Raw genomic sequence first — 24,524 nt, 5'->3', positions numbered from 1 at the left:
ATTAAAAATGTTGCAAATTTTGAAGTAATTGGTCAAATGTCTAGATGTATTTTAGAAATTGATAAGTTTATTCATCTGAGGGAGTACCAAGATTTAGATTTTAATGCCATTATTACCTGAAGTATTAAGCAGATGTCAAATGAAAAGAAATAGAAACTTAAGGGCAAAATAGAAAACAGAGGCAGGAGAAATGCATCCAAATGGAGAAGAACAGAAGAATACTCAGAGACAAAGATGCATTTGCAGGCCACTTTTAAGTTTAACAAATTGCAATGTAATTACTGGATGGAGAATAGTTGAACTTTCTCTTACCCATAAGTAAATCAAGCAAAACCAAATAAGTGGGAAATTAGTAACAACATAGAAAAGCTATATAAACAGGATGCCCATAATATGTGAGGTTTTTTCTCATCCATGATAGGAGAGCAGTTCTTTATGAAGTCATATGAAATTCTTGCAACATAAAGTATTTATATTATACTCTTAGAGTACAATGTGGATTGAACTACTGTAGACCAGTGATGACGAACCTTTGAGAGACCAAGTGCCCCAAAACCGCCCTGCCCCCCACCACCACCCCACTCCACACGACGCCATGCCTGCAGGGCCACCCACCACCTCCATGGCCTGCAGCAGATCACCCAGGTGGCCCAGCAGCACCATGGCAGCCACGCCCTCCACCCACGCCCTGCAGCATCATCGGCGTGCAATGGGACCCGAGGGCGGAGTCTTGTCCTGGCTGCCATGTCCTTGGCTGCGCTGCTCCACACAGGCCAGGCCCGGGGGAAACTCTCCACTGAGGGGGCTGCTGGTGAGGAAGGAGCCATGGGGGGAGGCAGGGCTGGGGCAAAGGTGTGCATGCCCACAGAGAGGGCTCTGAGTGCCGCCTCTGGCACAGATGCCATAGGTTTGCCACCACTGAACTAGACTGTTCTTATGCTATAATTTAATGGATGGAATAATAGAAGGCAAGAAGAAAAGGATAGGTTACAGGGAAGAGGGGAAACTAACTTAAAGTACAACATATCTGAGTCGAGTTTCTAAAAAGCCTCATTATAGCTGAATGACCTTCAAGTCACATGACTTTCACTTACAAGAAAAGTCAAGCATGATAATAATTGCCTAGACCTTTTTTAGTTAAACAAAACCAGACATAACCACAACATATTATTAATAACATTAGTAACAAATGAAATATTTATTCATAGGAATAGAATGTACACTTAAAGCTGTTAGAGGCATCTCTTTGGTTGTTTTTTATTTAAACTATTAAAATTCTTTTTTTTACAATTATAGTTTTTTTATAACAACTGTTTTCATTTTTGGATTATTTATTGAATAAATAGTTTATGGGGGAAAATATGAAAAAAGAAAAAAATGTTTCCCTGTAGGTCAGGTTTTCAGCACATTTTATGTGCTGCAAATTTTTGGGTATTAAAAGAAAACACCCATCCATCAAGAAAGCATTTTTTCAGCATATAATTTCTCACTGATTGTTGTGAAAGAAGTCAGCTAGTCCTTGCTTAACAACCATCCATTCAGTAACCATTCAAAATTACAATGGCAATGAATGAATGATTGTTACAGCTTTTCCTCACAGTTTGTGAGGCCAGCCATTTGTCTGAAATGGTATAGGGTTTCCTGCCTGAGCAGGGGGTTGGACTAGATGACCTCCAAGGTCCCTTCCAACTTATTATTATTATTATTAAGTTTCCTCAACTAGTCTCAACCCATTTCTGTCCCTTTGGCCACTGTGCTCTCTGTCACCTGCCTCTGCCACCTCCATGCCACCTCCAGCTGACCTTTGCCACTGCTGAAAAGGACAACCGGGTTAAGGCAACTGGTGGCCCTTTTTGAGGCCCTTGTGCAGTCTCCCAGAAACTTGTAGTGCTTCATCACTGGAGGTTTTTAAGAAAAGACTGGAAAGCCACCTATCTAAAATGGTATAAGATCTCCGACTTGAGCAGGGGGTTGGACTAGAAGACCTCCAAGGTCCCTTCCCGCTCTATTCTGATTGATTGATTGATTCTGATTGAAGCCTTTTTTGCAAATCCACTAAGCATGATAACATTTGTTGTTGTCCATGTTTCCAGCATAAATTTAGAGTACCTTTATGCATTCTAGATAATTTTTCTTGGTTTGATTGGCCAGGGAAGATGAGGTGGCAGTAGAAACAAAGCCTTATGTGAAAATGCCCTCAGATAATTTGGGAAGAAATCCATGGTACAAAAACAAGTAAGACACATTTCTGGAAGCAGCATAGCATTTTTGCATTCCATACTGGAGAACTGTAAGTAAACAACCTTGGACCAAATATTTCTTGTCTGGGAGGTTCAAACTATAAAAACAAAAGCAATGTTTACATATGTAAATCAGCAGCAGATTTGGACTGCTGATATTATTTTGTCTTATTGGTTTAGGATTTTAAGTAATTAACACCATGGTTGTTAATCTTCTATTCTTCTATTACTTTAAATTGGCCATATCTTCTAACTTTTAAGTGACTGATGTTCATTGATCATACCTGTATACTCTGTCATCTGTAAATTTTATTTCTGCAGAATGCTCCTAGCTTTCCCATTTTTTAAAATTGAAGTAAATGATATTTGTTCATTTATCACAGCAAGAAACTGTTTTGTTACCACCAAAACTATTAAACCTCTTTCCAGGTTAATGATTTGAGTTTAAATTTCTATTATGTGTTTCCTTATTAATATTCTGCCTTTATTCTAGTACATGAGGCTCGATCACCTTCAGTTTTACCCCCATGAGAGCCACTCTAGATCTTAAGCTGAGTACTTGGCCACAATTACTAAATAATTTTAGGAGTTTGTACTGTGTGTTCCTGGTTGTAGTCCAAGACTAACCACCAAACCACACGTTTTTGATAATCTCAGTTCCCCATATCTTACACACTGTACTTTTTCTAAAGGACATTTGAGATTTGATAAAATTCTTGTCACAACTGCAGAAAAAAAGTAATTGTCGTTAATTGAGGTATTTAAGTTTTTATATTAGATTTGCCTTAGAGATGGCCATTTTTTCCCCCTGCCCAAGATGGCGACGGTTGCTTCTTGAGCTCCGTGCTCCCTGCGATGGGCTCCAAATGAGCTTTGGGGGAAGCACAACCGTGGCGACGACCTGATGGAGAGGTTGGAGCGATTAACTGTGATGTATTAATGTTAAAGTGTTAAAGTTATAAGTTCATGTTAACCATTGTGTGAGGTAAATAACCGTGACAGGAGTACACGCAGCAGCTTTTGACAGCTGTCAAAAGCTGCCGCCGACGAATGCGCAGGCGCGGCAGCTGACAGCTCTCAGCTGTCAGCACGGCCACCTACTATGCAAGCGCAGCCGCCATGAGGATTCCGAGCTGTCAAGGAACCAACACAGCCAATTGGTTCAGCAGTTCAGGCGGGAGGAGGACGAACGGCTGATTGGTCCAGCTAGCCAGCGGCTGGCTATAAAAGAGCAGAAGCAGAACAGATGATTGTCCGGTACCTCAATAAACAGTTAACTGCAGCCGGCTGTCTCCGAGTGGTCCTTGAGCTAAGCCACTTCACTGGCGACGAAGGTAGGATCTGCTTTGCCAAGCTGAAGTCACCTGCCGAGGAAAAAGAAATTTCTGGCGGCCAGAGCAAGTCACAGCTGAAGTCACTGACACGGAAGTTATAACTTCTGCGGACGCGGCAAAGCAGAAACACGGACCGAGACAGCATGGCCAACCTTGGACGCGTCCGAGAGTTCAACATTCGTCACCCAGAGCATTGGGAGTCGCATCTGGGGCAAGTCAAAGGGTTCCTGCTGGTCAGCAAGATCACCGAGGACCGGTCCAAGGCGGCAGCCCTCCTGTATCTAAGCGGCCTGGCGGTATACGATGTCGCCGTCGGCCTCTTCAGCCCGGAGCCAGTAGCCGAAGTACCCTACGCTGAACTGATGGAGAAACTCAACAAGCATTTTATGCCAATGCGCTGTGAGCTATACTGGAGGGTACAATTTGCGCGTCGGCGCCAGCTGCCTGATGAATATGCGACTGATTTCATCGCAGGAATCCGGTATGCCACCCGAAGATGCCGATTTCTGGATTTAGAAGACCGGATCAGGGACCAAATAGTTATCGGGCTTAAAGATGAATGCCTCCAAAAGAAAATCATCGCGAAACCCTCCTTAAACTTAGCGGAGGTCTCCAGGGAAGTTCTGGCGTACAAAGACAGCCACCAAGGAGACTCCGCTCGGGCGGGGAACGGACAACAAAGATCGGTGCATCAAGACGAGATAGCCCACAGCGACAACGGCGAACTCAAAGATCTGACCGACGTGGATGCAATTCAACGGCGATTCGAAAGACTCCAAACCCGCCGCAACGACCATGGGGAGAAGCCAAAACCCAAAAACAACAACTATCCAAGAAACTACCCCAAAGAACAGTGATCCACCTGTGCCAGCTGCGGAGGAAGCCATGCCAGAGCCTCCTGCCGATTCCACAATGCCAAATGCCATAACTGTGGGAAAACTGGGCACATCAGAACTGTATGCCGGAGCCGGAACCTCGAGAATCTCCACGAACCTGAGGCAATCTCCCCAGGTACGAGACCCACAGTGGCCTCTAGCGAAAAGCTCCCAGGTTTCCTAGTGCAGGCTGTAGACAGGAGCAGGGAAGCAAAAGGAGTCCACCAACTAAACCCAAAGTTAAAATTAGAGCAAAACTACAAGGGGTCCCCTGTGACATGGAAGTGGATTCCAGCTCCTCGGTCTCCCTAATTTCCTTAAAAACTTTTAGGGAAATTTGCCAACAGAACCGGAGGCGTATCCCATTAGAACCCCCCTAGATACACCTGGCAGATTACCAAAAAAAACCCCATCCAATTGAAAGGGAGGGCCAGATTGATAGTGGAATTCAAAAAATTCCAAGGACCACTGAACGTGTTAGTTACTCAGGGAGACCGAACCAACCTAATCGGCCTAGACTGGTTCAAGGCCTTAGGCATTGCCATAATGGGAGTAAATACCACACAGGCCGCAAGCCTCGAAGCCGTCTGCAATCAATTTGCAGACGTCTTCGACGGGTCACTCGGGAAATACACTGGGGGGCCCAATCTCCTTAAAACTCAACCCCGAGGTACTACCTATAAGGATCAGGGCCAGGAGAGTTCCGTTCGCCCTCAAAAAGAAAATTGAGGACGAACTGGAACGCCTGGTTAAATTAGGAGTCCTGGAACCTACCGACGAGGGAAGCTGGGTAACCCCAATTGTCACCCCGATCAAGCCTAATGGCCAAATTCGGCTCTACGCCAACTATAAAGCTACCCTGAACCGAGCTTTAAACGTGCACACTTACCCAGTCCCCGCGGTGAAAGACGTCCTCTCTTCCATCCGATCCGGCGCCATCTTTGCCAAGTTAGACTTGGCGCAGGTGTATTTGCAGCTCCCGGTAACCCAGGAAACCGCAGATGCGCAGACCATAGTCACTCACCGCGGAGCTTTTAAAGTAAAGCGGCTACAATTTGGCATATCGGCAGCCCCAGGGATATTCCAAGAAATAATGGAAAAAACCTTGAAGGGAATCCCCGGGGTCTGCCCCTATTTCGATGATGTCCTCATCGCCAGTGAATCAGAACCAATTTTGGCAAAGAGACTGACAGCTGTTATAAACAGATTTAGAACAGCCGGTCTCAAACTACAAAAAGAAAAGTGTTCAATAGGAGTTCCCTCCACGGAATTCCTCGGGTATAGAATAGATGCCCAAGGGATCCATCCGACCAATTCCAAGATCAAGGCTATCAGAGCAGCCCCCACACCCAAAAACAAACAGGAGTTACAAGCCTTCCTAGGGCTGTTGAACTTCTACCATGCATTTTTGCCCCATAAAGCAACTATAGCTGAACCCCTACATAGACTGCTGGATAAGGGAAGCCCATGGATCTGGACGTCACAACATGATGCCAGCTTCCGAAATCTAAAAAACATCCTGTGTAACAGCTCCACGGTCACACTTTTCAGAGAAGATCTGCCCCTATGCATCGCTTGTGATGCATCCCCCTACAGAATAGGAGCAGTCCTTAGCCACTTAACGGGGAACGGAATACAGAAGCCGATAGCATTTTATTCCAGAACCCTGACAAAGGCGGAAAGAAATTACGTCCAAATTAACAGGGAGGCATTAGCAATTGTCGCCGGCGTGAAGAAGTTTCACGATTATCTGTATGGCAGACAATTCACCATCTTCACCGACCACAAACCCCTCTTAGGCATATTCACATTGGACAAATCCTGTCACCCAGAATCTTAAGATAGTCGACCTTTTTATCAGCTTACACATATAAACTAGTCCACAAACCGGGGAAAGAATTGGGCCATGCAGACGGACTCAGTAGGCTCCCCTTGCCGACCAATGACCCCGACCCAGCCCCGGCAGGACACATCCTAGCAATTTCAGAACTGCCGGAATGCCCCTTATCCGCAAGGGACATTGCCTCTGCCACAGCCAAAGAGAAAACCATTAGCAGAGTTCTTCAGTGGGTCACTGCCGGGTGGCCAGCTAAGTGCCCAGAGACAGAATTCCAGCCATACTTCACTAGGAAACAAGAACTGTCATCCCACTTGGCATGCATTCTATGGGGCAACAGAGTAGTGGTTCCGGGAAAACACAGACCACAAACATTACGCACACTACATGAAGGACACCCAGGAATGGTGAAAATGAAAGTTACATGCTAGGAGCTATGTGTGGTGGCCAGGAATAGATAAAAACATTGAGGACCATGTGGCAGGATGCTACCCCTGCCAGTTAGCAAAGCCAGCCCCACCTCAGGCCCCAGTCCATAAATGGGAGACAACCAGGAATCCGTGGTCCCGGGTACACTTGGATTTCGCAGGGCCCTTTCAGGGACAAACTTTCCTAATAGCTGTAGGTAGCTATTCCAGGTGGCTGGAAGTCATTCCACTGAACAGCATCACTACAGCCGCCACAGTACAGGTGCTTAGGGGGCTTTTCGCCACACATGGCCTCCCCGATGTCTTGGTCTCAGATAATGGGCCCCAATTTACTTCTTGTGAATTTCAGATATTCACCAGGGAGAACTCTATTAGGCATGTCACGTTGGCTCCGTTCCATCCCTCGTCTAACGGTATGGCTGAGATTATGGTGAGATCTACAAAAGATGCCCTAAGGAAATTCATCAAAGGGAATTGGCACCGACGACTAGCCCAGTTCTTATTAGCCCAGCACGCCACCCCCTGCACAACCACGGGAAAATCACCAGCAGAACTACGTTGGGGACGACGACTGATCACCAGGCTGGACAGAATGCACCCTGACAGGACTAATGCCGATGCAGAGCAACCCCTTCCGCAAAGATCCTTAATGAACGGACAAACTGTTTGGGCAAGGAACTATGCAGGGGGACTTAAGTGGGTGCAGGGGGTTGTCATAGACCAAACAGGACCCTTGTCATATCTTATAGATACTGGCCGCAATGGGCACATCTGATGACACATTGACCAACTAAGAAAAAGGAGCCCCCAAAACATAACGGAACTCGCAAACCCTGCAATAGAAGAAGAAGGGGCCCCACAAGAACTTGAACTAGAACTAACCAACCAGGCATTACCAGAGACTGCCCCTCAGCAACTACCAGAACAGGGGGAAGGGGAGCCAGGCGCAGAAACACCTCTACGTCGCTCCAGGTGAACAAGGAGACCACCAGCCTAACTACAAGACTTCGAATGGGCAGGCAACAAACTACAACAGAGGGGCGGGGCAGAAACCTGTTCGGGGGAAGGGTAAGGGGTGTGATGTATTAATGTTAAAGTGTTAAAGTTATACATTCATGTTAACCATTGTGTGAGATAAATAACCGTGACAGGAGTACATGCGGCAGCTTTTGACAGCTGTCAAAAGCTGCCACCGGCGAATGCGCAGGCGCGGCAGCTGTCAGCACAGCCACCTACTATGCAAGCGCAGCCGCCACGAGGATTCCGAGCTGTCAAGGAACCGATGCAGCCGATTGGTTCAGCAGTTCAGGTGGGAGGAGGACGAATGGCTGATTGGTCCAGCCAGCCGGCAGCTGGCTATAAAAGAGCAGAAGCAGAGCAGATGATTGTCCGGTACCTCAATAAACAGTTAACTGCAGCCGGCTGTCTCCAAGTGGTCCTTGAGCTAAGCCACTTCATTAACAGCAGTCGGGGGGTCGCTTTTAAGCAGCTTGAGGACTCTTCTTGTCTTTTTGTGATCCCGCTGGCCCAAAGGTAGGCCATGGCATGGTGTGCCGGCTGTAGCGTCGCTGCCTCTAGGAATCAGCTGGTAGGCTCCCTTCTCCTGGAAGGCCTCCCAGCCCGAAGATCGGCCAAGGTGTGGTCGTGCTGTTTTACAAACAGTAGGTGGGCTCCCTTCTCTTCCTGGAAGGCTTCTCGGCCTGAAGATCGGCCAGGGCGTGGATGTGACCGTGGCGTTCGGATCACTGCCGCTTTCACCGATAACAGATGGGCGCCGTGTTTAACTGTGCTGAGGCTCCTTTCTTTTGGGAGGCCTCCCGGCCCGAAGATCGGCCGGAGAATGGCTTTGCGGCTGGGACGATTGCTGGACGCCTTTGGCTCTGCGGAGATACGAACAGGGGGTGGGCGCCCTTTTTTGATGGCGTGGAGACCCCTTCTCTGTTTTGGACGGCCTGCTGGGCCAAATACCAGCTGAGATGTGCCCTTGTAGTCTGGACTGCTGCCGGGCGCTTCCTGCTGAAGATGGTGGCTTGATGGCTTGATGGCTTGTGGACTTTCCATGGCATGGCCCTGGTGCTCTGTTCGGTTGGGGGCCCTGGTTTGAGACCCTTGGATTGGTTGACATATATTGTTTTTGGCATGAAGAACTGCCTTCTTAATGCCCGGTTGGCTGGAGCAGGATGGAATATGAACATTTGTCCCTACTCCTAAGGCTTTCTATTGCCAGTTGATATGGTACCGGGATCAGGCCATGGTGAGAGGGCGGCCTGGATTGTTCATCAACCACCCACTGATGTGAGATATCAGTGGGATGGGTTTCCCTGGCACTCTGGACTCAGTCCACCTTAGGTGGGTTCCCCTTAGCAGTGGTGAGAGAGTGGCTGCGGTTGCTCCACCTGGTTGACTCAGGTGAGAGCCGAGTTGAACTGAGTTGGGGACTGAGATACATATCCTGGCCTTATAACATCATCACAGTCATCTAATTGTTCTTTTGGTTTATTGCCCTATGCAGCTTTATTATTATGTTATGACCCATATTCAATATTCTAGCACGGACTTGTATGCTCTCAGGGGGGCTCCTCCCTTCTGGATACGACCTGTCGCCATGTCCCTTACTTCCCTTAAGGACGGGCCCAGTTGTTGGGACCCCGAGAGGTGGCTGGGCTAAGATGGGGGCCTCTGGTGGAAATGCATTAAGAGGCCCCTGGTATGTTTATTAGCCGGTTGTTTTAAAGGGTTAGAGAGGGGGGAAGGGGAGGGAGGGGAGGGAATTGGAGTGCGTTTCATCAACCGGCTGTCAGTCTGGGCCTACAATAGTTCCCGGTGAGATGGGGTTGGGGGCATGGGCTTTTGAAGGAGGCAGTGGTGAGACCCCTCCTTAAAAAGCCTGTCCTGGACCCGGCTGTTTTAAATAACTACCGTCTGGTCTCCAACCTCCGCTTCTTGGCGAAGGTTGTTGAGAGTGTGGTGGCGCATCAGCTTCCTCTGTTCCTGGAGGAAACTGATTATCTTGACCCGTACCAATCGGGTTTCAGGCCCGGGTACAGCACAGAGACGGCATTGGTCGCACTGGTGAATGATCTCTGCTGGGCTCGGGACAGGGGATGTTCCTCTGTCCTAGTCCTTTTAGACCTCTCAGCGGCTTTCGATACCATCGCCCATGGTATCATACTGCGGCGTCTCAGGGGGTTGGGAGTGGGAGGCACTGTTTTACGGTGGTTCTCCTCCTACCTCCTGGGCTGCTTGCAGTCGGTGTTGATGGGAGGGCAGAGGTCCGCCCCGAGGTCTCTCATTTGTGGAGTCCCTCAGGGGTCGGTTCTCTCTCCCCTCCTGTTCAACATCTACATGAAACCACTGGGCGAGCTCATTCGTGGTTTCGGGGTGGGGTATCATCAGTACGCTGATGATACCCAACTTTTTCTTTCCACCCCGAACCAACCCAGTGATGCACTCAACGTGATGTCCCATTGCCTGGAGGCGGTCCAGGTTTGGATGGGGAGAAACAGGCTTCGTCTCAATCCTGCCAAGACTGAGTGGCTGTACATACTGACATCTCAGGTTAGCCAGGTCATTCCATCATTAATGATGGGGGGTGAGGTGTTCCCCCCATATTCAATATTCTAGCACGGACTTGTATGCTCTCAGGGGGGCTCCTCCCTTCTGGATACGACCTGTCGCCATGTCCCTTACTTCCCTTAAGGACGGGCCCAGTTGTTGGGACCCCGAGAGGTGGCTGGGCTAAGATGGGGGCCTCTGGTGGAAATGCATTAAGAGGCCCCTGGTATGTTTATTAGCCGGTTGTTTTAAAGGGTTAGAGAGGGGGAAGGGGAGGGAGGGGAGGGAATTGGAGTGCGTTTCATCAACCGGCTGTCAGTCTGGGCCTACAATAGTTCCCGGTGAGATGGGGTTGGGGGCATGGGCTTTTGTTTCCATTGGTATTGGGGTGGGGTTGCAAATCCCCACGACGACTGGGAATGGCAGCAGGCGGTTACACGGAGAACCGCATCAATATCTGGGACCGCGCCCCCGCTGTCTTCGAGTGGTGGCGTGTTCCGACCCTCCGGTTAGTACCCTTTTATCCGGGGTGAGGGAGATCAGGACCCTGAGCTCAGACTTGTGTATTTTAATGCCAGATCCGTTGTGAACAAGGCTCCCCTCGTCCGGGAATTGATAAAGGAGGAACACGCGGATCTGGCATGCATTATGGAGACCTGGTTGGGCCCAGAGGGCGGTGTCCCTCTGGTTGAATTGTGCCCTCCGGGTTTCTGTGTGCTACACCAGCCTCGGGCTCAGGGCAGGGGCGGTGGGGTGGCGGTGGTTATACGGGAGACCTTATGTCCACAGGAGACCACCATTGTCCAGATAGGCGGGAGTGAGTCCCTCCTCATGAGATGTGGCCCTCGGGCTCAGTTGGGCCTGTTGCTAACATACGTGGCACCCAGCTGTGTGGCAACGGCCCTGCCCGAGCTGCTCGACACCCTCTCAGGGTTGATGGTGGAGTTTCCCAGACTTATAGTTCTGGGCGACTTCAACCCGCCTTCCCTGGGAGAGTCGTCAGAGTTAGCTCGGGAGTTGATGGCTTCCATGACGACCATGGACCTGACCCAAGTAATTCAGGGCCCGACTCATGGGGCGGGTCACACTCTCAACCTGATTTTTCTATCCGGGCAATGGTTGGATGATTTGGGAGGGGGCTTGCCAACTATTGTCCCCCTGTCATGGTCTGATCATTATCTCCTGTGGCTGGTCTTCCGCTATGTCACCCCCCGCCGCCGGGCGGTGGAGCCGACCAGGTGGTTCCGTCCCAGGCGCCTAATGGCCCCAGAACGGTTCCAGATGGTGCTTGGGTCTTTACCTATCTCTCTCACTCACAGCCTGGTCGATGCCTTGGTGGATGCCTGGGAAAGGGCGGCCACCGAGGCACTCGACCGTGTTGTACCATTGCGACCCCAGACCCGGCACAGATCCCATTGGGCCCCATGTTTTTCTGTGGAGATGGGGTCTAGAGAGCGGTTGGAGGTCCACCCGGTCTGAATCTGACCGATTGCAGCTAAGAGCCTTCACAAGGTCTTACCTCGCTGCGATGAGGACGGTAAAGTCTAATTACTTCGCTGCCCTAATCGCGTCCGCAGATAATCGCCCAGCCGCCCTGTTTAGGGTGACCCGCTCTCTCCTTGATCGGGAGATGAGGGAGGAACCCTTACAGGGGCAGGCTGAGGAGTTTAGTCATCATCTGCTAGACAAAATCGCTCAGATCCGGACCGGTTTGGACTCTGACTGGGCAGAGTCTGATGTGGAGGAATCGAGCGGTCTTGAGCATGTTATCTGGACTGAGTTTGACCCTGTTTCCCCCAATGACGTGGACAGGATCATGAGGAGACTGAGCTCCACCACTTCTTTACTGGACCCATGCCTCTCCTGGCTGGTTTATGCGGCCCGGGAGGAGACACGAGGCTGGTTCCAGGTGTCGCGCCCCACGGGCTCGACGCCCGCCGGCACCACGGGCGCAACACTCACCAGCACCTGCTCCCACGACTCCAGTCCTCGTCGGGGCCCAGGCCATGGCAGAATCACACCAGCTGCGGCAGCGACGGCGGCTTGCTGAAGACCGCGCACCTCCACATGTGCGCGCCAAGCCAGCTGGGGCCTTGGTGATGCGTGCGCGTGCTGTGCGGCCCGACCTTGCCCTGCCGGCTACGGTGGCCTTGCAGGGCCATGGGCCCGGCCTCGTCCTGGGCGATATGGGAGAAGGAGGCTTTCGCGGTGTGCTGGGCACTGGAACTTTGGCGACATCACTTGGAGGGGGCTGTCCATCCACAGCAAGCATTACGAGGTTCAAGAGATCCTTGACGCCAGGGTCCGTCGGGGGGGTCTCCAGTACCTAATCAGGTGGAATGGATATCCCATAGAGGAAGCAACATGGGTAGGGGAAGCTGATGTACATGCCCCTCGGTTGATGCGGGCATTCCACCGATTGCACCCTAGCAAAGCACGGGGGGGACGGGTGGATGCCGCGGGCCGGGTGGACAGTTGCTTACCTCTTATGTCTTCCCCTGCAGGAGGGGCCCTGGTAGAAGGGGCGGCATGTCGTGCTCGACGCCCGCCGGCACCACGGGCGCAACACTCACCAGCACCTGCTCCCACGACTCCAGTCCTCGGCGGGGCCCAGGCTGTGGCAGAATCCCATTGGCTGCGGCAGCGACGGCGGCTTGCTGAAGACCGCGCACCTCCACACCTGCGCGCCGAGCCAGCTGGGGCCTCGGTGATGCGCGCGTGCGCTGTGCGGCCCGACCTTGCCCTGCCGGCTACGGTGGCCTTGCAGGGCCATGGGCCCGGCCTCGTCCTGCTGGCTACGGTGGCCTTGCAGGGCCATGGGCCCAAGACAGCTGCAGGCCCGGCTCTCGCGGCGTTGGCGGACAGGACACATCAGCCTGGGGCCCGGGAGCTGGTGAAACGGGGACGCGAAGCCAGGGGCTTGCCGGTCCTGCGAAGGGGGAGAGCAGCTGGGGGGAGCAGCGTTTAAAGCATCGGGTAGGAAAGTGCCAGTGCTGGGGATGGGTGTGGGGGTGGCGTCTGGCGGCGACGGGGAGGGCGTGCACGAGGGAACTCACCTGGGGGATGGAGGGTGAGTTCCCTCCAAAGGAAGGTGTTTGGGAGGAATGGGCGTTAAGTAAGGGATGGGCGGATGTGGGTGCGGTCGGGTGGGCCGTGGGCATGTACATGCAACGTGTATTTAACAGCGTTGGATGCGGGTAGCAGCCAACGCTGGCTTTGTTCCTTTTGGAGTTTATTTGCTTTTGCTCAATAAACCGTTCCTGAAGAACTCAGCATTCGTCTCGGTTCCTTGATTGACTGCTCTCCGGACGAGGCTTGAGACCAGGCAGTAATAACTGCTTCCCTGAAGGAGGGTATCTTTCCCGCCGCCTTGAAGGAGGCAGTGGTGAGACCCCTCCTTAAAAAGCCTGTCCTGGACCCGGCTGTTTTAAATAACTACCGTCTGGTCTCCAACCTCCGCTTCTTGGCGAAGGTTGTTGAGAGTGTGGTGGCGCATCAGCTTCCTCTGTTCCTGGAGGAAACTGATTATCTTGACCCGTACCAATCGGGTTTCAGGCCCGGGTACAGCACAGAGACGGCATTGGTCGCACTGGTGAATGATCTCTGCTGGGCTCGGGACAGGGGATGTTCCTCTGTCCTAGTCCTTTTAGACCTCTCAGCGGCTTTCGATACCATCGCCCATGGTATCATACTGCGGCGTCTCAGGGGGTTGGGAGTGGGAGGCACTGTTTTACGGTGGTTCTCCTCCTACCTCCTGGGCTGCTTGCAGTCGGTGTTGATGGGAGGGCAGAGGTCCGCCCCGAGGTCTCTCATTTGTGGAGTCCCTCAGGGGTCGGTTCTCTCTCCCCTCCTGTTCAACATCTACATGAAACCACTGGGCGAGCTCATTCGTGGTTTCGGGGTGGGGTATCATCAGTACGCTGATGATACCCAACTTTTTCTTTCCACCCCGAACCAACCCAGTGATGCACTCAACGTGATGTCCCATTGCCTGGAGGCGGTCCAGGTTTGGATGGGGAGAAACAGGCTTCGTCTCAATCCTGCCAAGACTGAGTGGCTGTACATACTGACATCTCAGGTTAGCCAGGTCATTCCATCATTAATGATGGGGGGTGAGGTGTTCCCCCCATTGAAAGGGCTCGCAACTTGGGCGTCCTCTTGGATTCACAGCTCAATTTTGAAGACCATATAGGAGCCGTGACCAGGGGGGCTTTTGCCCAGCTTCGCCTGGTGCGCCAGTTGCGGCCCTATCTGGACCGAGATGCCTTACGCACAGTCACCCATGCGCTCGTGACCTCCCGGTTAGACTACAGCAATGCTCTCTACACGGGGCTGCCCTTGAGGACCACTCGGAGGCTTCAACTGGTGCAGAATGCAGCCGCGCGAATTGTTATGGGAGTTTCCCAATACTCCCATGTAACACCTCTTCTCCGTGAGCTGCATTGGCTTCCGGTTGCCCTCCGGGTGAGAATCAAGGTGCTGGTAATGACCTATAAAGCCCTAAATTGCTTGGGTCCAGATTATCTAAGGGAACACCTGCTGCCGGCATCAACCTCCCATCGTCCTGTGCGCTCCCACAGGGAGGGCCTTCTCAGGGTACCGCCGGTTAAGGAATGCCGGCGGGTTATTCCCAGGGGAAGGACATTCTCTGTGGGTGCATCTGCCCTATGAAATCAACTTCCCACAGAACTCAGGACTGCCCCCGACCTTCGCTCATTTCGCCAGGATTTGAAAACCTGGTTCTTCGAGCTGTTTGGCCCAGACTGAGGGGTTTTAATTTAATTTAATTTAATTGGGTTTTAGTTTAACTTCAGGGACTGTAATTTAATTAATAGTTTTAATTGATTTTAATTTTGTATACTATGTATTTTAATTTTCCCTGTAAACCACCCTGAGTCCTACGGGAATAGGGCGGTATATAAATTTAAATAATAAATAAATAAATAAATTTGTTCAGTTTAGATCTTCCTCAGATCAGGAGTTGGTGTGCTGCTGTTCAGCTAATAGCAATAGCACTTAGACTTACAGTATATACTGCCTCACAGTGCTTCATAGCCCTCTCTAAGCAGTTTACAGAGTCAGCATATTGCCCCAACAATCTGGGTCCTCGTTTTACTGACCTCAGAAGGATGGAAGGCTGAGGCAACCTTGAGGCAGTCAGGATCGAACTCCTGGCAGTGAGCAGAGTTAGCATGCAATACTGCATTCTAACCACTGGGCCACCACAGATAATGTCAAAGGTAAGGAATGGCCACTGTGACTTTTGGTTTGGAGGCAAGGCCCATTCCATTCCTTTTTGCCTACTTGAAATGGTTTCTTTAAAAAGGGAAATATGGGGAGGGGGGGAATCCCATTTGAACTCAGTCAGAAGTGCCAGGTTTCGGTTTCTATATCACTGGCTCTTCTGGATGACAAACAAAACAAAACAAAACACATCCTCTTAAATAACCATCTGTTCATTCACCTTACAAGCTACCCAGAGAGCTGTTACCAGATCTTACATTTTAAAACCATAATGCTCCTGATTTTTAAAAGGATCCCTTGGAAAGGAAAGGGAAAAACACATGGAAACTCAATTAGTGCTAGCATTTGATTCCTATAACACTGGCTCCTCTGGGTGAGGCCAAATGACAAAACTAAGAGAGAAGAAATAATGCAACAATTACTGATGAGTTGTGATCCAGTCCTGGCAAAACTGCCTACTCTTCTTCCAGAGCTTGGACCATTTGGTTTTACAGGTTGGATCAGTGTCTGAGGCAAATGTGGGAAGGAAACTCTAATGTTTTCTCAGTTGCAGAAAGCATTAATGGGAATGCCATATAGAATAAAAATATTTTTTTGCTTAATTTGTTTGTATTTACACTGACAAAATATTAAAAAACTCAAAATATTTTAAAAATATGAAGAAGTAAGAATATTGAGAAATTCTTGTATCTTTCAGGACACAATTACACTAAAAATATAATTTGGATACATATGTCCACTTTGCTTTTAAGTTGTTTCAGATCTGTCTCATTACAATCCTTTGTTTTCAAGTGGAGATCAGCCAATGAAATCTAGAGATGTAACAAATTCAGGAAGGAAAGTATGACCATATTTTTAATTTCAGTCTCTATGCGAGGCCTTTAGTGAACTTGCACACTAGCCTTAAAACCAGCCGGACTGAAGCATAGTATTAGGCTATCTGTTAGATCTGCACAGTACTTTGCAACTGATCTCCCAAGAGTGGAAAGGTATAGCACCTATTTATGATGCTTTAAGTAGCTGCACCTTTTCCTGGGATTACATAGGCAGCCACATAGTTTAGAGAAAAGGTGTTGCTGCTTTAACCTGTGGCAGACTGTTATTCATTTTCAACATTCTATGACATTCTATGAATGTATGATAAAACTTTTCAATAAAAAAAAAACATTCTATGACAGCTTCCCAGTCAGTTTTCAATCCCTCACTCCCTCTCCCACCCAGAAGTGGCCATTTACTTGCCTGTTGAAAAGGGAGGGAGGGAAGGAAGGAAGGAAGGAAGGAAGGAAGGAAGGAAGGAAGGAAGGAAGGAAGGAAGGAAGGAAGGAAGGAAGATTTTCAATGTTGGCAGGAAGTTGGAAGTAAATTGTGTTCCCACTGCTTTTTTTGCCTGTCCTTGATCATTTTGTTTTTCTGTTTGCGTAAGAAAATATCTTTGAAACAATGGCCCAATGGGGCATGTGTTGTCTAGAATACATACATACATACATACATACATACATACATACATACATACATAGATACATGTCATTACAGCATTATTTTTGAATGAAAGTAGGCTAACTTTTCTTAATAGAAAGATTTCAGTCAGAATTGGAATAAAGCAGCCATTTGGTCTGAACTGTACACATTCATAAAAGAGTCAATGTAAGCTTTAGCTATCTGCCTATCTGTTATAGGTAAAGACAATTTTTGTTCCAATCCAGAGAAAATGAATAAAATACTCTGCAGGCCTACTTAATTTCATTTCTCCTGGGTAAAGATCTTATTTTATTTTATTTTTTACAAAAAAGATGGACTTGCTATCTGTAATTATTTGAGCATGCTTAATGTTTGTTTAATGGCAGAAGAAGAAAAAAAATCAGTGGTGGCTTCCAGGCAGAGCTAAATCTCTCCATCTCTTCATTGACCCTATAAGTACCCTGGGGGCTTTGGATGCTACATTGCTTCCAGAGCCTAGCTCTTAAAATCCAATAAAATGTTTTTAAAAGGGCTTTTACAATTAGTGTATCTGATTTGTTTCCAGCCTTCTTGAAAATGAAAATGTTACAGAACTGTATGTAACTGTTTTCCACTGGAAAAAAAGGCTACAAAAATCTCATGTGAAATTTGATAATCATTCAAGAATTTTTTAAATATGTCAAAATGCTTCCTGTTCTCTTAATCATCACTAAAAACTTCCTCTTTTGGGCACAGATGTTTGTTGTTCTCAAGAAGTAAATGTCTCAACTTGAAAATGCAAAGTTTGGGCAGCATTTGTCTATTGCCTTGTCATTTTTTCCCTTGGGTAAGGTTTTTTTTGGGATGTGATGTTTTAAGCAATTTTCTATTCAGGATAGGCACTTCTGTCTGAAGAAATCAATAATTTACAATATGCTTCCTTTGACTGTTAGTACCTTAAATGTGTGTGACTAGAATGTTAACGTTAGCAAATATATGTAGGATTACAGGACTATACAGTAAAACAGGGTACCTGAATGAGAAAATATAAGGTGTCTCTAAGAATGAAGTAATTTGGAAATTACTTTGGAAAATCAGGCACATCTTCTATTTCTTCTGTGCTACAAATTTTAATATGTAATATGAATAAACATTCAAGAAATATAGGAGGCAAAATTATCCAGTAAAGCCTGAGAGTAGACTTACAATTAGAAAGTGTCAACATGCAGCCTTAGAAGCTTTTGATCATTGTGAGCCATCTAGAGTCATTGAGATTCAGGTGGCATACAAATATAACAAATTAGTGTTGTCGTTGTTGTTATTTCTATTTTGTTTTCAACATACTCTAATTTCATGGTATTTGTGGCAGGGCTTTTATAGCTGTCCCCAGATTGACCCAAGAAAGATGGAGAGGACTCCACCTTGCTCTTATTTACTGCCTGCTTATTTATAGAAAACTGTTTGGTATTATTGGGTTAAATTATTATAACATTAAGATAAAATACACAGATAGAGTAGAATATTTGTAGCTCAGAATTTAACTGTAGGGTAAAGCTCAGAGAGCATCAAGGACCCCATAAAATAGACCCCTCCATACCCACATACATAACCCAGGGTTTGTGGTAAAAGTTAGAGAAATGAGGATACTGGTGCAAAGTGCAAGAGAAGGCAATGGAAAAAAAGGGTGCTAGGAGTGTGAGTGCTCAGGGTTTAAATTTAGCTGAGCAAGAGCAAAGGATGGAGTGGAACCTGCAAGAAAATCTGAAGTTGAGTCTTTTGGTAGGAAGGGAAGTCTTCCATGAAGTTGAGAGAAAAAAAATGAAATGTAGAGTTTGTACAAGATATTGAAATTACAGGACTACAAAGAGCATGCATGCATGCAAACCCAAGAACCCTGCTTCACAAAAACAAGGTTTAATTGAGACACAGACCAGGTCTGGAAACAAAGTTCAATTACTGAAGCAATGTGAAGAAACTAAAAGCAGCCAGAGATTTACAAAGAGATTAAAAAGGCTACTGACAACAGAGAGGGGATCACATAAAGCTTTTTCTCTGCTGAGCCTGCTTACAGCTTGGTTTTGAGGGAAGTAGCATGGCGGGCAAGTCCTACTTGTGAAGGAATCCACCCAAAGTGAAAGCTGCAGAGAAGGTTGAGGTCAAGAGGCTGTGGAGTGCCCAGAAGAAGATAGCTTGAAGAACAGTTCCAGAGAGGAAGAACTGATGAACAGCCACCTGGAATTAGATTGAGGCCAGTGAGGTAGAGGTGCCAGAGGAATTCAGAAAAGCTAAGAGAAGAGAAGAGAAATTGTTCCATGAGACTTTTGCAATACAACTCAGGTTGCTGAATTGTATGAATAGTTGTAAGGATTTAACTTGTGTTGGGGTTCAAAGAAGAGCCTACATGGCTGTTGAGTGATTGAGAGAGAGAAGACACTGCCTTCCACAACCAGGTTCCACAGGATTGGGGGAGGTATGGAGTCATTCTCACTGAATTAAGTAGTCATTTGTAAAGTTATTGTTATAGCTATGTAAAACTGATTGTATATCTGCACTGTGGCTGCTTAATACAAGTAGAATTGTTCACAATCTTTAATTCTGAAAGCATTCAGAATTCAGAATTATCTACATATTCTCTGTAGATAACTAGAAGATCCAGGGGTTTTACTTGATCTGAAGTTGATCTGGGGAAATGCTCTCTTTGTAAATGACAGCAAATTGATAAAAATACACATGATGGGAACTAGAAGAGATTTTGTTAGATTTCAGCTCTGGGATCCAGAACTGGTTTCTGTGTAGCAACATACTGTATTAAGCACAGAATAAAATGAGTATGGGAAATAGTAAATCGAGGGCATGACTGATATTATCAGCAAACAAGCAATAAATAAATAGAAAAGAACAAAGAAGCTGCACGGTGTGACATTTCCTGGTTTAAGATGATCAAACAAGTAAGGGTTATATCACTTGAAGCTATCTCTGGTATCACTTATTTCTTATATGTAGGGCTTAGTGTCACTTTAGTTTAGAAATTTCAGTGCTGAGTAGTTAATAGCCTCTGAAGCTAATGCCTTCTGCCTTCCACTGCATTTGTATAATGCTGTCAGGGAGTTGTCTATAAACATCTTTAGAAAAACCTTGGCACTTCATGGCATCTAAACTGATTAGGAATTCCAGGGCCATGAAGGAAGTAACTCTGGTGCTCTAGATTCAAAATGTAGTTTTATAGGATAAGGTCAGCAACAGCAATTGAGAAAAACCAAATGTTGCCATCTACAAATGTGACTCAGCATTGCTTTATACTTTGAACCAATTAGCTGGCAGTTGTCAGACCAACTGATTGACTCAGTGAATGACTAATATTGCTTAACTCGGGTTGTCCTGAATTAACTGGTAAAGATGATATTTCATGCATTTTTTTAAAAAAAAGTTAAAATTAAATGAAAGAAATGTTTGAAGACTTACAAAACAGAGTCTGCAAATCAGCACAGGCCAAAGAGCTTTAGCTGTCAAAAGTAACCTACGCACTACCTTTCTATATAATGCCTTATGTAGAAAAAATATACCGTATATACTTGAGTATAAGCCGAATTTTTCAGCCCACTTTTTGGGCTGAAAAATTCCACTTCGGCTTATACTCCAGTCAACAAAAAAAACTTACCGAGGACTTGTGCGCGGCCGAGGCTTTGGTGCTTCCGGGATCGCGCGCACCTCTCCCAAACCACCGCCGTCCGCAGACCTGCCGAAGTTTGGGGAGGTTTGGGGAGGTGCGCGCGATCCTGGAAGCACCGAAGCAAGTCCTCGGTAAGCTCCGGGCGGTCACTTGCTTCGCGTCTCCTGAGGGAAGGGGGGGCGACTGGAGCGGGCGTGTTTTCTCGCCTGCTGGGCGCCGCGATTTGCCCGGGGAACGCGCGGGCCCCGAATGGCAGCGTGGAGCGAGGAAGCGGACAGCCAGGGCTTCCCCGAGAGCCGCGGCCACACAGGGTATTCCTGTGTATTCAGGCTTTTATGTTATTTCAGGGCCTAACTTAGCTATCATTCCACTCAACGTCATTCTTCTAAAATAGGTCACTTCATCCTGTTGCCTAACTGGGCTTGTCCTTCTTACTTCCTTACGTAATGATTTTCACCATGGTGCTTATTTTGGATACTAAAAACAATATATTATTGTAATCATTTTGTTAAATCTTTCACAACCTATTTGCAATCTTCAAGTCAGCTGGGAGTTAAAATTGTGCAAGAAGACTTGACTTGTCAGAGGCAAAAGCTAGGAACTGAACAAAAAATTAAAGGTTTGTAATTATTTACATATCGTTGTTACCAAATTGGGCTAAGATTTGGGTTTATAGATTTGATTCCAAGGTGATCCAATTGAATTAACTGTATAAATTGGATTGTTGGTTCAGACTGAATGGTCAATCAAGGTGGTTGCCTCCAAATTGAATCAAAGCCTTTTGCTCATATTTCAAAACTCCCATTCCCCCACTGATTCAACTTTCTAATTAGTTTTGCTTGGTTAAATTATTTAGACTTGAAATCCAAATTGTATTGATGAGTTGAATAAATTCATTTTTAATAATCCAAACTGAACTGATGATTCAAATTGGATCAATCCAAACTGAATTGATTCAAATTGGATCTGATCCAATGTGTACATCCCTACTTTGAATAGCCTGCTAGTAGGTCTTTTTGTCATCAGGATTAATGTAGCAATTATATCAACTGGTTCAGTGAGTTGCAAGTGGTAACACTCTTCTATCTGTAAGATTTTCCAAATAAATTATTATAATATATCTAGAGCTGCAATCTTATGCATATACGCCAAAGAAACCCTTCTGCTGAGTATAATTAAAATGTGCTTCTAAGAGAAGAATGCAATGCTTGGATTGTGTTGTATGAAGATTCCCGTAACTGTACAGCATCTCAAATAACAAGATGATGCAAAATTAGGTAGGTTGCTACATCTTTATAGAAGGAAGCTCCGAAAGTTGCACCTGCAGAAATCACACCATTCCCTAATTTGGTAGATGTCAGATACTTAGACAGGATTTGGCATTTTTATGCATCTTTTGAATCCTTCCTAAGTTGTGGGATAGGTAGATTTTGTTTTTGATGGTGTTAAATTATTATTGTATATCGACAAAAATGTGAAATCACAACTACCAGTTCTTTCTTTACTGGTATTGGTTTTCTCAAGAATCTAGTTTGTTGTAATGCGTTGACATAATATAGGTATGGATTCAAGCAATGCAGACTTTTGTAATTGACAGATGAAAATTTTGTTAATGCACATATTTTTTAAGTGCTATCCAAGATTTTTTGAAATGCCACCTGTGTGCTGATAACCACTGAGACCACCACAGACAGTTAATGTCATAATCTTTCAATTTTGATTTCCAGATCCTGATACTTTGTGATCTTCTCCAATTTTTAATTCCAATTCTTAATTATTCTTATTAATTAATTATTCCTATCCAATCCATCATCATCATCATTATGGCTGGTTGCATAGAAAGCCAAATATTTAGATAGGATTTGGCATTTCTATCCATATATCAAGTCCTTCCCAAAAACCTGAGATAGGCAGATATTGCTGTTTCATGGTGTTAAAATTATCATTGCAGGATGTGGACTGATGGTGATATTGGAGGAATTGCATTCAAAGTGGCTATTACTATTGGTACTATCTTATCTCTTCTAGCTATTCTTTGGAATTCTGCATTTAATTGGGCATATCTTTCTTTTTCTCCCTTGCCTTTCGCTTCCTCAGCTATTTGCAAAGCTTCCTCAGACAGCCATTTTGCTTTCTTGCATTTCTTTTTCTTTGGGATGGTTTTGGTTGCTACCTGTTGTACAATGTTGCGAACGAACCTCTGTCCATAGTTCTTCAGGCACTCTGTCTATCAGATCTAATTCCTTAAATCTATTTGTCACCTCTACTGTATATTCAACAGGGATATGATTTAATTCATACCTGACTGGCCTAGCGCTTTTCCCTACTTTCTTTAATTTAAGCCTAAACTTTGCAACAAGAAGCTCATGGTCTGAGCCACAGTCAGCTCCTGGTCTTGTTTTTACTGACTGTATAGAGCTTCTCCATCTTTGGCTGCAGAGCATATAGTCAATCTGATTTCTGTGTTGACCGTCTGGTGATGTCCATGTGTAAAGCCGTCTCTTGGGTTGTTGGAAAAGAGTGTTTGCTATGACCATCGTATTCTCTTGACAAAATTCTATCAGCCTGTGCCCTGCTTCATTTTGTACTCCAAGGCCAAACTTGCCTGTTATTCCAGTTATCTTTTGGCTTCCTACTTTAGCATTCCAATCTCCCATGATGATAAGGACATCATTTTTTTTTATTGAAAAGTTTTAACATACAATTTTTCTTTAAAAATCCCCCTCCCCCTACCTCCTCCCTCCCCCCCTACCTCTCCCCCCTCCCCCCCTCCCCCCCCGACTTCCCAGAGCTAAATACAAGGTATATATATAAAAAAAAGAATCATAAACAACCATATACTAACAACCATAAACTCTAAAATCCATCACTCTCTAGCTTATATAGGATAAAACAAACCTTAGTAATATTAAATATATATAAAAAAACTAAAATAGAAAAAACTAAAAAAGAAAGAAGATTTATTCAAATGCTACATGAAACTTCTTAACCCTATACTTGTTCTGGATAAACTCAATCCATTTTCTCCATTCCATAATATAACGTTCTTGCGAGTAATCTTTCAAATAGGCCGAAATCTTCGCCATCTCTGCCAGGTCGGAGACCTTTTCGGGTGTTAGTTCTATAAGGTGCTGTAGGGCTTCATAGAACCGGTCAATTTCATCCTCTTCAGCACTGGTGGTTGGGGCATAGACTTGGACTACTGTGATATTGAATGGTTTGCCTTGGATTCGAACTAAGATCATTCTGTCATTTTGAGGGTTGTATCCCAGTATTGCTTTTCCTACTTTTTTATTGACTATGAAGGCTACGCCATTTCTTCTGAGGGATTCTTGCCCGCAGTAGTATACCTGATGGTCATCTGAATTAAATTCACCCATTCCTGTCCATTTTAGTTCGCTGATACCTAATATGTCGATGTTTAGTCTTGTCATCTCTTGTTTGACCACCTCCAGCTTTCCTTGATTCATGGATCTTACATTCCAGGTTCCTATGGAGAAAGAATCTTTACAGCATCGGACTTTCCTTTCACCACCAGACATATCCACAGCTGAGCGTCCTTTCGGCTTTGGCCCAGTCGCTTCATTCTTTCTGGCGCTACTAGTACTAGCCCTCTGCTCTTCCCCAGTAGCATATTGGACGCCTTCCGACCTGAGGGGCTCATCTTCCAGCGTCATATCGTTTTGCCTTTTGGTACTGTCCATAGGGTTTTCAAGGCAAAGATACTGGAGTGGTTTGCCATTTCCTTCTCCAGTGGATCACGCTTTGTCAGAATTCTCTGCTATGACCTTTCCGTCTTGGGTGGCCCTGCACGGCGTTTGTATGTGGATCTTTGGTCATTCGGGTTTTTTCCTGCGTAGAATTGAAGGTGTAGGAGCAACTTTTCGACGGAATCCCATCCGTC

The sequence above is a fragment of the Vipera ursinii genome (assembly GCF_947247035.1).
Source record: "Vipera ursinii genome assembly, chromosome: 1".
Lineage (NCBI taxonomy): Eukaryota > Metazoa > Chordata > Lepidosauria > Squamata > Viperidae > Vipera > Vipera ursinii.
This window is presented reverse-complemented; position numbering follows the sequence as displayed.